At 42.0% G+C, this 17,508-nt stretch overlaps 1 long non-coding RNA gene across 1 annotated transcript; it reads right to left on the reverse strand.

Annotated features, from left to right (window-relative positions):
* Window positions 1-5,245: 5,245 nt before the first annotated feature.
* LOC124686260 lies at window positions 5,246-7,344 on the reverse strand. Its single transcript, XR_006997767.1, has 3 exons — window positions 7,142-7,344; window positions 6,212-6,357; window positions 5,246-5,684 (listed from the first exon to the last, which is right to left on the reverse strand). It is a non-coding gene; the product is annotated as an uncharacterized LOC124686260 (long non-coding RNA).
* Window positions 7,345-17,508: the final 10,164 nt, after the last annotated feature.

The following is a 17,508-nucleotide window of genomic DNA, read 5'->3' on the forward strand; positions in this document are numbered from 1 at the left end:
TACCCCGCCTCCTCCCATGCTCCTCCGAGCCTCGCCCTCCTCCTCCGGTAAAAATGGCAAGGCACCTCCTACTCTCACCTCGTGTGTCTACCTCTGTTTGACCGGTGGGGATAGTTCTAAGACCGGTGGGAATTTAGTTCTAATCCGCTCTATTTTATTTGGGATTTGCAAGATTTTTCCCCTCTCGTTGGTTGCTTTGGCTGGATCTCCCGTCCTTTTATTTTGCCTCGAATTTGGGTTCGGTTACGATCAACATTTGTTTGACCGGTGGGAATTTTGTTCTAATCCGCTCGCTTTTCTTTGGGGTCCGCGAGAGATTTTTTTTTGTTCTTGGGTCGTTTCTTTCTCTGGATACTCCCGTGTTCTTTTTGACTGTAATTTGGCCCCTTGCTGCTTCTCCTCTTGTCCGTTACCTTTTGGATTTTTTTAGTTTGAGTCTTTTCCGATTTGGATTATTCTTTCGAGTTGCTGGTGTTCTTTCTGTCGCTGCCCTTTTGATCGATTTTCCCGTTTATGGGCTGATAAGTGACGTGAATTCTCCTTGTTTCCCGTTTCTTACTCACAGGTCATCGCCTTCCTGCAGATTGCTGTGTCGAGTGGATGCGGCTGATTGAAGGTTCTCGTCTTGGTCTGCTATCTAAGTCTGCTCGTGGTAAGAGGTGTCTGTTTCATCCATCCGTCATCAGTTACTTCTTTAGTTTGGTTCCTGCCTGAGTAGTATGTCCACTTACAGGGTGTAGTTTGGTGATGATTGTGGGGTAGGATGTGGCCGGGCTGGTATTCCTTGGTGTAAATTGTCCGTGATTGTGAAGTAGGTTTGCATTGTTAAAAAATTACAGATTTGATGAAAGCTTTGTTCGTGGTTCTATAAGTGGGTTGCTACCTTGCAGGATAAAGGACTGTGTGTTCTGGTCAGTGCTAGGTATCCGGGAGGAGCATGAATCTGCCATGTCATATAGGATAGAAGCTGGTTGCTTCAGATTATCTGTAGTTCTATTTCGTGAGCATCCCTCAATAGGTGTTGCAATAATTCTTCTCCCGTTGTTGGACTCAACTGCTTCCTAAAAAAAATCCATGTTCCTTAGATTATTTGCTCTTTTATTTGACAAATAACACTTATTTGTACCTAGACCAAGTGTTCCATAATGCCATGGTGCTATATATATGAACTTTGGATCCAATAGTTTCATTCAAATTTCAGCAAAGATCTTCTAATTTCGGAGGCTTATGAGCAAATGAGCCGTTTTTTGCTCATGATCAGTAAAGTTTTGAATGATTGTGATATTGTGGTGTTTGCAGCATCAGTTGCAGAGTGAGGCCTTGAAGCAAGATGGTATCTGGTCTGCATCTATTTTCCAGATTACACAAGCTATTGCTTTTATCCACCAACTTGACTTAACATTAATTCAGTTGGAAGAAAAAAATGGCCAGGGACGAACACTATAAAGGGGTATATATGATGCCCCCCAACGGGGGCCTCACAGAGTTTAGCACCTCTCAGCCATTGATTTTACCTTAGTTCAATCTGGGTCGTTCGTTTTTTACCACGTTGATATAAAAGGAGCGGAGGAAACCCTAAGCCCAAGCCCCCAATCCCTCGCGTCCTTGTGCCCCCAATCCCCTCGCCCGGCGGCGCCGCTCCGCCTCCCTATCCGCCACCTGCGATTCCACGGAAGAGCGCCGGCTGGCCTGCCCTCCCTGCTCCGGCTCCTCCTCCCTGCCTCCGGCTCCTCCTCTGCGTCGCCGGTACCCCGCCTCCTCCCATGCTCCTCCGAGCCTCGCCCTCCTCCTCCGGTAAAAATGGCAAGGCACCTCCTACTCTCACCTCGTGTGTCTACCTCTGTTTGACCGGTGGGGATAGTTCTAAGACCGGTGGGAATTTAGTTCTAATCCGCTCTATTTTATTTGGGATTTGCAAGAGATTTTTCCCCTCTCGTTGGTTGCTTTGGCTGGATCTCCCGTCCTTTTATTTTGCCTCGAATTTGGGTTCGGTTACGATCAACATTTGTTTGACCGGTGGGGATTTTGTTCCAATCCGCTCGCTTTTCTTTGGGGTCTGCGAGAGATTTTTTTTTGTTCTTGGGTCGTTTCTTTCTCTGGATACTCCCGTGTTCTTTTTGACTGTAATTTGGCCCCTTGCTGCTTCTCCTCTTGTCGAATTCTCCTTGTTTCCCGTTTCTTACTCACAGGTCATCGCCTTCCTGCAGATTGCTGTGTCGAGTGGATGCGGCTGATTGAAGGTTCTCGTCTTGGTCTGCTATCTAAGTCTGCTCGTGGTAAGAGGTGTCTGTTTCATCCATCCGTCATCAGTTACTTCTTTAGTTTGGTTCCTGCCTGAGTAGTATGTCCACTTACAGGGTGTAGTTTGGTGATGATTGTGAGGTAGGATGTGGCCGGGCTGGTATTCCTTGGTGTAAATTGTCCGTGATTGTGAAGTAGGTTTGCATTGTTAAAAAATTACAGATTTGATGAAAGCTTTGTTCGTGGTTCCATAAGTGGGTTGCTACCTTGCAGGATAAAGGACTGTGTGTTCTGGTCAGTGCTAGGTATCCGGGAGGAGCATGAATCTGCCATGTCATATAGGATAGAAGCTGGTTGCTTCCGATTATCTGTAGTTCTATTTCGTGAGCAGCCCTCAATAGGTGTTGCAATAATTCTTCTCCCGTTGTTGGACTCAACTGCTTCCTAAAAAAATCCATGTTCCTTAGATTATTTGCTCTTTTATTTGACAAATAACACTTATTTGTACCTAGACCAAGTGTTCCATAATGCCATGGTGCTATATATATGAACTTTGGATCCAATAGTTTCATTCAAATTTCAGCAGCATCTTCTAATTTCAGAGGCTTATGAGCAAATGAGCCGTTTTTTGCTCATGATCAGTAAAGTTTTGAATGATTGTGATATTGTGGTGTTTGCAGCACTGTTGCAGAGTGATGCCTTGAAGCAAGATGGTATCTGGTCTGCATCTATTTTCCAGATTACACAAGCTATTGCTTTTATCCACCAACTTGACGTAACATTAATTCAGTTGGAAGAAAAAAATGGCCAGGGACGAACACTATAAAGGTATCCCTATTTATTTTGCCACTCGTATCTATTTTCAGCTACAATTGTTTTGTTTTCAAAGTGGACATTTATTCTTTAGTGCAAAGCGTATATTATGTTAAGATTATTTTTCCTCGTCTCTTTTGACTTTTCTCTTTTAAGTTTTAGTTAATTCTTTCTGCTTCTAACGAGTGATGATGTGGGCTTCCTTATGAAATTTACAAGTTTTAGAGTGGTTGGTATTTTTAATAACCGTCCATCCACCCTGATCTGACGGTAACAATTAGACGGAACCAAACTGATGGAACCAAAAGTGTGGGACCGGATCTAAAATTTGTGGGTCCGGAACCTCTAATATATTTTATGAAAACTATAAAATAGAAGCGTCCTTTTGAAGAGTTGAAGCATCTGATTAGACTAGGCCCTAGATTAGACTGCACAAATCTTAAAGTCACCAGAGAAAAACGAACAGTAGTCGTCGTCGTCAACTCACTTATCCCCTCTGTGGTTTGTCCTCGTGACAGGAGCACTTCTCCCCGGCGACCCCCCTCCCTCACGACAGCCCGCCTCTCTCCTCGTCCGCCGTTCCGGCCCCGTAATCCCCCTTCCCTCCCCATCTCTTTACCTGTACTAGTCTGCGATTGATTTGCCGGCGCGGAGCCCTGGCGATTGCAGCGGGCCAGCGGCGAGCGGAGCAGAGGCCAGTGCCTCAGCAGCGGAACAGGCTGGAGGCGACGACGACCGGCGGGGCGGGAAGGGGAAGCCAAGGGAGCTACGGAGGCTGAGCAGGCTGCAGACGACGTTAACGGCAACCTACAGATGGCAGCGTCCGACCGGCAGGTAATAGGAAATCAGGAGATTAGCTGTTTAAGTTCCTAGATGCAAGCTTCTAATTCATATACTGCATTCAGACCCAAAAAAAGTTACAATGAATACCCAACAAATAGGACCTGGGGATGCCACTGAATGCTGTTAAGGAGATGCCTATACTTCAAGCGATACCCGAATGGCCTTTTCTTGTGCTTGATTTTTTTATGCAGTCATATATTCCTCCTGCAGATTTAGGAAATTATTGGTTCGCATTTAGTCTCACACCTTAAATGAAATGATACCTGAAGAGTGAAAGACTAGCAAGCTCAACTGGTGTACATTTTTTCCATGCAGTTCCATGGTAACAACACAAACTTTAAATTCTAATTTTTTGGTACCTTATCTAATAACTGAATTAACATATAATTCTCAAGACATATTCTTACTTATTTTTTTAGAATAACAGTGATCGCTCCCTGGCTCCCTTTTCATTGAAAACGAAACCATACATTCTTTCTTACTTTCTTACTTTCTTATAACTGGATACAATTGTTTTATCTCTCGGCAGATAAAACTGACTGAAGGATGTCATTGCCTCATGAATTTTGTAAGTCTAGGACGTCTTTAAAGTTTGTGAATGACTGAATGGTTCTATAGTTAATTAGCAAGGATGTAACAATTCAGACTAAGTATTACTAGTTAAAAGTTACAATGTATGCAATGGCACAACATATCTTTGTAAACATTTCATGGAGGATAACACGATGCTCTAGTCATTCTGGAATATTTTCACTTGTTCAAAGGATGGATTGATATCTTGGCTCTCATAATTAAAATTTGGTTCTTCTATCCAGGTCCCAATAACTTCCGTCGACAGGGTCTTCGGATTTCAAAGCTCGGTGGATCCGTAATTGTTGGATATTTGAAAGGCCTCGTGTATCGGTTGCTCACAACATAGTGGAAAGGACACGACACGTATATGTATGACAGCTATAGGACGAACTCTGTTAGAGTGACTTTCTTGTGTTTTTTCACTTTAAGTGGCACAAAATGTGCCAACGTTTCTGGATTTACAGTTCAAGTATGTACACAATTCTTGGTTTATGAGCATCTTGATGAACTGTGGCTGCTCCAACATGTATGTTGGCATACAATAATGTTTTGTTGCAATAGTTTTATTGTATGTTCTTTTAATTTCTACTTCAGCTACTTTGTCGAAGTGAATTATATAGAGTGGGACAGTGTACAACATTCAACACATCCAGAACAAATAGTAAATAAAATGGTTCAAGTGAAGAGACGCCCATGACACCCTTATGTTGGTCCAAGGTAGAAATTTAGAGAAATAGTACAAACAAAAGGATGATCGATCTTCCAAATCCCTCAACCAATATTACATCAAAATGTAAACTTCCAGGAAGCATAACCACACATGATCAGGTCATCACGAAAATGTGAGATTTCTTGCAGATCCAAATCCCTCGATCTATATCACATCAAACTGACAGAGCAAATCTTGCTAGGAACCTAACACGACTTCAGAAATAACAACTACAGAGTATCTTTTGGTGAAACGAAACCAAAAAGAAAAGAAACTGCAATAACTTTTGTGCCATCATCTTCAAAGGACCGATGCACATCGAGCAGGCCTTGTTCATCTTGTTCTCCCAGACAGATGCACGGCGGTGTGGTCAGCGATCCAACATATCGGTAGTACACGTGTGTGTGCCGCTGCAACAACCACGTGCTCACCACTACGGCGGAAATTAGGAACCTTTCTCTGCACGACAGGCCTCCACATAGAGCTTGGATAGCTTGTCCTGTCTCTGCCATCCATGCGCCGAGGAAACAATTACACACAAAATTCAAAAAATATAAGTAGTAAATATTCAGTTCCTAATTCTACTTAGGAATCAAAGTCTTTATAAAGAAGTAGAAAACTAAAAGTGGGTACTACAAGCATCAGGTTCAGTCCAGTTCGGTATACTAAAATATCTGAATATGGATCACAAATTAGATGTATAAGTTCATATTATCAATTAGCCTACAAAGAATTTTACCAATCAAACACTGATATATTCAACTTGTCAATCGCACAGAAAACGTGCAACTTTCAGGCTAATATAACTGTTACTAAAGACAGCAATACACAGAATTATTACAGAAGAGGCTCAAGAAAAGATGTCATGTGGTACACTTTCTGTAATATGTGAGTTATTCGTGCTAAACTAAGCAACATTCACAGTTCACAATGATAACAGTAATGATAATTAAATGATGAGCAAGTCTGGTTATGCTCATGGTATATATGATTAGCATAGTCTGTAGATTGTAACAGAGTTCAGATAAAAACCTGACGGATGATACATGACTCATGGCATAAACTAGTTTTACACGCCGGATAGATGGCACAGGACAAGCCGCAGTAGTAGAAACATCCTGGTGCTCAGTGCTCAGTTTGTCACCATGTCCACAGCACAAGGCATGAGCCATCGAGACCTAGCAAAAAAAAAAAAAAAACAGATAGGCTGCATATGAAGCAGGAGTATTACCTATGAAGTGAACAAAGTGGTTAACTGAATGGTAAACATATTAAATGGTACTCTGGCACATGACATGAAGGACTTGGTACATTTCCTGTCACGGTATTTTACAGACATAGGAATACAGGAGTATAGGCAACCATATAACAAGAATGAGAGAAAGAGTACTCTGACAACCATTGGCAGTAATAGTACTCTGAATTTTTACCTAATCAAACTACCCATATGGCCATATTCCCTTGTTGTCCTTCAAAGTGAAGTATGCTCTTTTTACATGTTCTTACTGTGAATTTAATGTCTCAAAGCTGTTAACTTACCTTTCGGAAAAAAACTTGTAACAATATCAAAATCTAGTTTCCCTTGTTACAGTATAGCATAAAGATGGGTGTTAGGCTTTATGTCAAAATGTGTAAACTCTAATCACATCTACGACAACAAAATAAGCATACAAGGATAGTTCACTAACATATGAGGATCCCAACAAAAACCTTAAATTGCTAGCGATCTGCATATACATCTGCAACCTACTATAGCCTACCGTTACTAGCAGTGTAGCAGCTGAATCAGATTCCTCTCTCCTTTTCTCTTTTCTTTACTATAGACACAACCATTGATATAACATGTCACAGCGAAAACCATAAAATACAGATGAGATACTCGTTGTATGGCTGCATCTACTCAGATAAAAATAATCAATCATGCAATGAATCTAGCAGCAAACCGAAGGCAACGACGCGTACCCGGCAGCCTCGCATTTCTTCAAGCAACTGACTGACTTTGACGAGTGGCGTCCGACCCCGCGGCGAGGAGGGGGTCGGCCGCTGTCTCCGATCCCGATGTGGTGGCTGGCGGCTCCGATCCAGGCGGTGAAGAGAGGTATGGCACAGCAGACTTGGCCGAGGAGGAGAATTCCTCGGTTAGGCGTCGACCGAGATCTGGCACATGAGGAGGGGGCGGCTGGGAGGCATGGTGTGGTCTTCATGAGGCAGGCCTTCGAAGGGGAGCGGCACGCCGCGGTGGCTGCCGGCTGCGACGGAGGGAGGGGGAAGCGGTGGTGCCGGCTGCGACGGAGGGAGGCGGCAGCCGCGGCTCGCGTCTGCGATTGGGAGAGGAGAACAGGGTTGATTATCTCCTTTTTTTCCTGATGATTTTTTTCCTGACAATGATTTTATTTTTGACCTTCAAAACTTCCATTTTGAGTTGTTGAAGTATTATAGAAGTTACACACTAATTTGATCAACGGCTACGAAAAATTACGTTAGACGGAACCCAAATTCAATTAGACGGAACTAAAGTTCCGTGCCAATCACCGTAAAAAAGCTCTATGAAATTATGCTCTTAATTCCTGGAGGGTTTTGGTTCTTCCTCTGTTTGTGTGGCCATGTAAAACTCAGACCAACCAACCATTTATTTGGTATTACATATAAATGGTTTTGGTGATTGTGGCTTGCAGAAAATTTCTAGAAGCTTGAAAGTATTGTGACATAAGAGGTACTTAAAAGCTTAAAATTTCTAGACGCTTAAAAGTAGCTAAGAGAAGATGAGCAAACCTGCTGAATTCTGTAGGTATGGACACTAGGGCGTACTTAAATCCAGTTAGCATCCTTGGCAACTAGACAGAGGACAAACGGGAAATATGGACGTTTATTCTGATATCAAAGCAAGATGTCAATTTGAGGTTACATCACCATGTACAACTTCTTGGCGTCCACTTCTGATTACATCATCCTAGAATATGAATGAAACCCAAAATGAGATCACTTAGAGTTAGCACATCTGAAGAACACATTACAATAACTAAAGCAAGAAATGCAACTTGGCATGAAAAGTTTCAGCAAGAGCTTCATCAGGTGTCAAAATTCAGTTTGTAATATCCTAATGTTCTATTGGCCAAATAGATTGTCCACATACTATTGTTCTGCTATGGCAAGTTCTGTCAGCACAAGAACAAAATGAGAAGAACTTTGCTGCTTGAGTTGTAGTTACTTGACCAGGTATCTTGAATGTATGCTGCATAAATCAATGCTATATGCATATTGTTTGCTTCTATTTTATAGTATTGGGAATAACAGTAAATTTCACTGACTAACAGATCAAAATTTTAAATGGAATGGGGCTCAAGGAATTTTCTCACCTAGCAACTGAAACCTTCTCTACTATAGCTCAAGCAGGGCCAACTTTGTTCCTTTCCATTGCAATGCTTCAGATATAGATCACGCTTCATTTCTTCATGTTTATGCTTTTTTTCATCTCTACCAGTCTGCAGACCCCGATGTTCTTTTCTTCTCTTCTTAATAGGCATGTTCATTATATTTTCTGCAGTTTGGTTTTGCTCTCATGATATCCACATCTGTATCAAAAGCAGCATCAGCTACTACCGTTATATTTGTGGTATTCATCATTTCCTTCTTGACACAGGTAAAGTTTTATTACTCATCATCTTACTCTAAATTCATGTTTTAACACATATTATAGTAGTTATAGTGCACTATATATTCCTGCGTTTTAGAAGAAACACTAAAATTTCGGTAATCATAGACATCAAGAAAAATTTAGTACTGACCTTCGCAGGGTATTTTGTTTTTTTGGAACTGAGCATAGCCGGGGAGGAACTGAGCATCGTCGTCCACGCCATATTCGTCCACATCGACGCTGTGGCTGTCAAGCATACGGTAAAGCATTTTGTTGGTGCTAAATTGCATTTTTTCCAGGCCTTGCCAAACTAAACAATATTGAGATACTGAAGAATATCAAGATGTTTCTAAAATACATATGGGCTTTGCAAAAACAATGTGAGTATTAGTAAAATAAGGCTTATGTCAGCTACATGTTACACTACATGGATTTCAAAAAAGAAATTGACACACTTTTTTTGGCTCAAGAATTATTTCAGGTCACCTCTAAAAGAATAAATAGAGCGCAGGAAATGGTAATGTCCAGTTCGACCATTCAAAATCTCCACCTGATTTGAGCTTTTTTCAGTAATAGTTCATATGCTGATATCAGTCTATGCTGTTTGCCAAATCATAATTCTCATTTTTCTGCTTCTATGTGCATGCGATGTGTCTTAACCATCTTGTGATCCCTTTTGTATTCATATTATAAGCTACAAGTGCACCTGTATTCATACTAGTTTGATTAAACTGATGTAAAGTTGGAAACTTCTGTTTGTTATCATCTACTTCTGTGCATGTTGTTAGAATATGAAAAATTCCAGCTGTTGGTACCATTTGAATTATATTTTTGTGATTAGAGAAATTAAGCAGTGCATTCTTTATACATTGGGTCTCAGATTTCAATTTGCTTCAGAATCCAAACATGTGATTTACTCAATCATGTTTGTTGCTCTTCTAACAGGTTCTGAAACAATCACTTGGCACATGATATATGGAATGAACGATAGTTTTGGGTGTCTTTACTTGTGAGTACCAGGCATCAGTAGGCGTAAATCCAACCAAAGAATCATCAGAATTGATTATCTAATTCCCCAACAGTTATTAGAGAGACAACGAAGAGGTTAGTAGTTGGTCTGCTTAAATTTTTTGTTTTTTCGGATTAAAATAGTGCATTAAATATAAAACAAGATAAAAGCAAGATAAAGGTATTTCTTATAATAAAAAGTGGACCAGGGTTCATGGGTTCACTTGACTATTCTCACTTTTAAGTTGTAGTTGAGATTGAGCAAACTTATGAATTTATAGGGCCAGGATTTCTCTGTTCTGCTTTGATTGCTATGGCAGGATTTTTACAAACATAAGCTCAGATTAATTGTTTCATTGCTGTTGTAATACTTGCTCCAATCCATAATAAGAGTTGGAAGTTTAGTTCAAAGTTGAGGACATTTTAACTAAAATCGCAACACTTATTATGGATCAGAGGGGTACCTTTTCTCTGGAATGACCTAAATAAGGTACAGCACATTGCTCTCATATCTATTCATGAGGTTTGGTTATTTAGTTGAGAAGGACTAAGTTCATATGTAACAGAAAAATATTATATAGTTTTGCAGAATCTAAGTACTGTACATTATTTTAAAAATAATGTTGTTGTCTGAATAGCATATGACTTAAGAATCAGAAAGAGCTAGAGTGTGTACCTATGATTCCTCAGATTGTGCTTGGCTGGCCATTGCAGGTTCGACCAAAGCATCCTCCCGCTGCTCGACACCGATATCTTCCCAGCATCCTCCCGCTAACCGATATGTTCCCAGGAGCATCCGCACAGGACATAACAGGGCAGCATAGGACAGCTCTAGCTAGTGCTGCATATGCAAAGCCAAATCAAATGGTTACCACTGTATATATATATATTGCAGAGCCAATCACAAAACAGAGCCAAGACTTTAGGAGCGACACTGCATTATATGAGCATGCTTAATTCTGTAAATAGACAAGGAATAGGTAGACTTTAGGAGCGACACTGCATTATATGAGCATGCTTAATTCTGTAAATAGACAAGGAATAGGTAGACTTTAGGAGCGACACTGCATTATATGAGCATGCTTAATTCTGTAAATCTCTCAACCCGCCTAGCCTATTTCCTTATTCTTTCAAAATAAAGCAAATAGCCTGCTGCCTTATTTAAGCAATCATATTCGGTTCAGGGGTAGGAGCCAAATATATGCAGTGGCACTGTTGAGTCACGATCTCCAATTGTTCTCTGTCAGGCAGAAATGAATGATGAGAATGAGTTGAATTTAATTTAGATCCTACAGCCCCAGGTGTGGTGACTGACGGGGCTTGTTGTTTAGAGTTTACACATGCAAAAGCAGCATGTCTTGACTATCTAGCAGCAACACCCACCACTATTTACTATGTTGAAAGCATGATTACACTCTTCTGATCTACATATTTCCGGTAAAATTACATGCTACTTTTTTTACCTGCACCGCTCAATGCAAATTAAGGTTCAGTTGTACGTAACAGCTGATTGATGAACAGCTGTTTGTACCTTGCATGTAGACATGTGGATCCCAAATAAGAGAAGGGAAAAAAAGGGGAAGAGGGGATTGATGGAGCCATCATCAGACTGTCCGTGTACTGTCTCTTCGATGAGAACTACTGGAATCATGCTCCTGACGCCTGATACAACATAAGATGATTGAACTGTAGCTAGCATACGAAAAACGAACACGCATTCTGGCCAAACAACAAAGCTAGATAAGCATGGAGAAGATATAGGTGCAGGTCGGGAAGTGCACCTGCAAGCTTTCAGTTCTCCGCTCCGCGCATGAGTGGCGGTGTGGCCATCCCGTCAAAGAGTCAGCCATGTCCATGCCGACACTGTGCCCGCCTTCTGCCGAGTGGAGGCCCGACGAACATGGAACATCCCGACCACTTTTGAGGATGGAGTGGTGGTGGCCGACCTCCGCTTTTGCCGCCGTTGCCCGAACGAGCGCGGGTCCATCGGTGTCCGACCGTCCGTTATTAGAAGGGTCCTTCGCTTCTACTCCAGCAAGGGCAGAAGGGCCGACAGGGGCACACGGCGTGGCCCTGCCTTCGAGCCAGATCCTGAGAGGAGCCGACATGCATAGAGAGGCTTATCTTTTGCTGTGCGCTGCCTCCTAGATTTACCCCACCGCCACCAAGTTCTAGACATTACGGCTTCAGTGAACTGAGCGCTGACGAGCGGCCAACTGCATCGATTAGTCAGCGGCGACCAGTAGAGTCCCGAGAGCAAGCGAGAGATATAGGGTGTGTTTGGTAGTCCGGGTCTACTCAGAAACTCTCCTCCCAACCGAGATTTAGAGGACATCCGGTGTTTGTTAGGCCGGTCCTTCCCACCTGACCACTGCTGAAGAGATACGGAAAATGGCCCAGAGCCGGGATGAGGAGCGAAGCTCAAATCGAGCTTCCCTACTCATCCGGGATGAGCTAATCCCGCAAAGCACTGTAGCGGGCCGCGCCCCACCCCCCAGACCCCAGCCCCCACCTCTTCCTCTTCTCATTCTCCCCATTTTCCTCTCTCCCGTGGAGCTCCAACCCGCCTCCTGCCCCAGGCCGGCGCCCTTCCGCGCCAAGGCCTGCCTCCCGTCGGCGTCGTCCTGCCCCACAGCGTCCATCCCTCCCGCTGGCGCCACCACCTCCGCTCCCCGCCGTCCCGCCCGCCGAGCGCCGCCTCCCTCCCGCAGTCCTCTCTGCCCCGAGCAGAACGCACATCAGCCCCTCCTGGCGACTCCTCGCGCCGCCGCCGAGCGCCGCCTCCCTGCGCAGCCACGGCGGACGACCCAACGCCGCGAGGGCGGACGACCGTGCGCCGCCAGGGTCGATAATCGCGCGCGCCACCATCCCTCGCACAGTCCTCTCTGCCCCGAGCAGAACGCACCGCCTCCCTGCACATCCACGACGACTCCTCGCGCCGCCGCCGAGCACCGCCTCCCTGCACATCCACGGCGACTCCTCGCGCTGCCGCCGAGCACCGCCTCCCTGCACATCGCGCACGCCGCCATCTTGCTGCTTTCCCACACGAAAGCATCCATGGAGATTGGACCTGATTGCTTTTTATTTTTCTGCTCAAGGTTCTTTGTGTGAAAAATAGGACCTCTATGTAAATTACTTTAGCTGTGACCGGTTGAGCTCAGATTGGATCACCAAACAATATCTTGGCTCAACATGGGTGAGCATACCCGAGCTACCAAACATGTGTAATATCTCAACTCAACTTGTATGTGGTTAGATTATCTCATGTGGGAAAGACTTTCTGAGTAGCCCCGGGCTACCAAACTCACCCATAGGGGAGAAAGGGATCCAGAGTGACGCAGAGACACTCGGAGTTTTTTTCTACAGATATTGGCCTTTTACTTGTGCGTGCGTGGCATTTTTGTTCTGTTTTTACTCATGTGCATATATTAAAAAGAATCTTCTGCGCCTTGGTACTCCTGAACTCAATATTACTTAGTCCGACATTAGATTAAAAAATAGTGTATCAATCCATAGTTTCCTTCAAGTTGTTCATTCCAAATTTATCATTTTTTTCCTAAGCTGCATACTTTTAAATTTATGTACGAAAGAAGGAACGCACTTATATACGTGCATCTTCTACATGCAAGAATTTCGTTTGAAATTTTTGGAGGCTTGCCGGCAATCTTCGAAGAATGGTATAGAAATTAACTGTACAGAAAATGGGAAATTATGGGGTGCCAAACCCTAGGCTTTCGGCGCGGGGGTGGGGCCGCTTTAGGCTTTCGGTGCCAAACCCTAGACTTATCTTTTACATCTATTTTCATTTTTTTCTTTTGCTTCTATACTTTTCCCTTTCCCAAGTTTTCATTAAAAGCGAGAATTGTTTCTCAGCTCCCATTCATAATTATTTGTAAAGCCTAAAAAAATAGTATCGTTCAGTACGTCTGTACATGGGTCTCACGGGATCATAGCCATGGCGATAGGGCGCGGGAGCGGTGCCGCTGATGGGGCGCGAGAAATGGCCGAGCGCGGGGGTGGCGCCACCGGTGGAGCGCCGGTCGCCTAGCCGCAGTCACCATCGCGGGTAATAAATTTCCTATTGATTAGGGCAGTGTAATCTCTGTTGGACTATAGGCTGAAAACTATAGGCTGAAAAGTACCATACTGAGAAACACGGAAGTTAGGTGAGATGCTAAAGATTTTGGAATACCTTGAAGATGCATCATATAGGAATGCATCCCCGCCATCTGCCCAGGGGGCGAAATCAGCTACTCCCAATAGAGAAGATGGAACAACAGGTACATAATGGATATTATATTCCTCAAAATAGTAGAATCTAAGTGTGCTTAGGAATTGTATTATGAAGATTTACATAGTGTTTCACCCATGATAGTTTTTCATTTCACTTATAAAGATGCTTAATATAGTGTTTTCTAATTGTTTACCGGGGCCTGAGCCACTCATGTGCTACTACTATTCCGTTCGTGAATTTGTTTGCTTTATCCTAATTTAATTTACCCCACTTTGTTTTGAATAAAACCTGAAAAACACATTAATATTTTCCTACTTATTTTTTTTTTTCTTTTTACAAATCGTAAATCGATGCGAACTTCACGGGGTCGTGCGCCAAGGCGCACATCTAAATCTAGTTACTTCTATTTTACATTGGCTAGTGGTGCATTGGAGCTTACGTCTACCATGACCATTATTACTATATGCATCGGTTGCACCTTGATTTTCTGAACAATTAGAGGATACATAAACTCCAGATGGACTGATCGTCATTCGAATACCATTATTCGGATGGCACATGTTTGACAGAAGAAGGATGCGTTGGTCAGATGCTGACACATCAAAACTACCAACTGCGGTCACTGTTTGTCATACCTGTTTGTCATACGGCAAAAATAAGTTAGACTATAATATTCGTGAGTCCAAAGTATTATTGTAAAAATATTTAAGAAAACTATTAGTTCTAAATTAATATATTTTAGCAGTGTCCACACTTGAGACACACAAGAAATAAAGAAAAATGAACCACACTAACTATAGACTTTTTTTTTTAAATGGGGTTCACCCCAGCTTCTGCATCGGTTGATGCACACAACATTTTATTAATAAATTGCACATTCAAAGTTTACAATTCAAAGTATACTGTCAGGACTAACAAGAAGCATCATACGTGCTGCAGTTGACGAAAATGGGCTTGTGGTGAGAACGCGAGATATGAGCGGCGAGATGGACGGCAAAGGGATGGAGCCATGGAGGCGGTGGTGTGATGTGCGCACAATAAAGAATGTAAGTCTATCCACCGCGGGAGGGTCGATCAGCTACCAGCTACCTAAGTATGCCGGGAGAGAGCGGGAAGGGTGTGTAATCAAAGAGAGCGCAAGCTAGTGTCATTGTTATTCTGAAGAATAGCAGGAAATCAACCCAATGAACAAGTATACTCTCGTACATGTACCAAACGAACAAGAATGAATCAGCCTACTGGGACAAAACTGATTTCAGTTCCAAATCCCAAAGTGCTTGAACAACTGTCGTGTAAGAATTGTCAAAGTTTGTCCGACAAGTAGGTTTTCCTATTTATTCAGAAGTCTCAGTGAGCTAACATGTTGATAAATTTTCGTAGTATTAAAATTAGATAAGGTTGCAACACATGAGATAACATGTGAGATAAAATAAATTCCAAGTAAATCATACATAATAACACCTTATGCAGTACGACCCATAAGTAAGTGAATGCATAACCTTCCTATTCCTCCTCTCTTTCCTTAATGCCCCTCGCCCTTGGTTGCACCCAAGTCGGTAAAATATAAGCAAGGATGAAAACATTAGATATTCCATGCAATGTAAACAAAATGAAAGACTGGTCTTTGATGAAGTCCAGCTTATAATTTTTGAAATGTAACTATCTTCAACATGCAAAGAAACGAGACTTATTTATGGAGATATCTACACGATTGAAGGACATGACGAGAGATATTTTTATCCAACATAGATGTCAGCGTAATCTTCAGATGGATCCTCCATCATCTTAACTAGGCGCATACTCAATTTTTTTAGGATTACTTGTAAAGCGCCTATTTTATTTTATCTTTTGTACGACTGGATTTGTACAAATGTGTGCATCTTAGTTATGTGGAGGTGGGGTGTAATGATTAAACCATTTAAGTAATAAAACCTTCTTTATCGGAAAAAACTTGTTCCGCAGATACATCTAAATGTGATCTGGAATATAAATATATTTATATGATGTTAAATATGGATTGATGAGTAGACGTATGAAGTTGTTTCTTAATCTTTTTTTTGCTCTATGTAAGTATATCATTAATTGCTCAAACTATGCAAGGCCGGTAAACTTTGTATAAAAGGTAAAGCGGAGCAACAAAGCTCTTGAAATCCAGAATATGTTGTCTTGACTGAAATGTATGTTTTTTTTTACATAGTTATATGAATAACATGATTTTTTTGGGTACCTTAAAGGCCAATGAAAAAAAGGATATTCAAAGGTATATAAGTGATGGGATGACGAATGAAAGTGAGCGCAGGAGTAGGTGTTAGTTCATAACTTCACTAGAGTTCACTATATCTAAGATGCAGAACATGTATTCACCAAAGCTTGGCTAGTTCCAGCTACCAGCCTATTAAAAGAGTATCTCTTTATCCAGAAGAAAAGGGACATCATCTATCAACTGTAAATGCTTCTAATGGTTATATATAAATATATTGTTCTAGTAGTAGTGGTTTTGTACTTCAATAGACTGAGGGAAATTGATCCAACACAGATAACTTGCAGGGCCCACCTAAGATAGTGTTGGGTTCGTGTACATAGAACAATGTGGCATACAAAACCTGAACTGCCTTTTATATTATTTTAATTTCCTCCAATGTGAGCATGAGAGACCTTGGGATGTTAACCTCTACCTTTTGATCTTGAGACTGAAACTTCTGCAAATAGTTTAGCCCTATGTAGAACTGCAGACAGAGTGCTAAAATCCAGATCATCCATCTTTGTAAATACGCTTGGGACTGAATTGTGGATAACACACAGAGCAACGCCTCAACGAGTAATGTTTAGTGCAACTGCTAGTATTGATAAGTGAACTATTGCATTTGTTGTATCTGAAATACACTACCATTTTGTATGCACTATAGTAGAAATTAGAGTATTAGAGTCAATTGGTGTTAGAAGAAGAGAATGGGCAAAAAAAATTGCCCCAGAAAAAAGATGCTCCCTCAGTCGGTTTATCTCAAAAAGGGGCTCCAAATAAAAAAAAACCCAACATTAGTAATATATTTTGGAGTCGATTAAAATTAGAAACTACTCCAAAAGTCTTAGAGTTGGTTGCAAACTAACCGTCTCCCCAAAAAAATATTTAGGCCGGGTGAAATTAAAAGCCACCGAAAATTTGGAAGAATAGGTCCAGAAAATAAAGCCGATCCTCAAAATTATATTATTGGACTTGGTATTCTTAAAAAATCTGACTTAGTGACCCTAGGCAGCTGTATTCGTTGCTGCGATATCATTTGACGGCCACATGTTTGCGACTGAGTGACACGAGCAACTAAAGGACAGGCACACCTACAAAAAAATTACATTTTGAAGCAACCAACTAAAGGATCGCATCATAGTGAGGCGATCAACTAAAGGATGAACATTTTGATGAAAGCCCAAACATTAGCATCAAATTAAATATGTACA

Source organism: Lolium rigidum, chromosome 2, assembly GCF_022539505.1.
Source record: "Lolium rigidum isolate FL_2022 chromosome 2, APGP_CSIRO_Lrig_0.1, whole genome shotgun sequence".
Classification (NCBI taxonomy): domain Eukaryota; kingdom Viridiplantae; phylum Streptophyta; class Magnoliopsida; order Poales; family Poaceae; genus Lolium; species Lolium rigidum.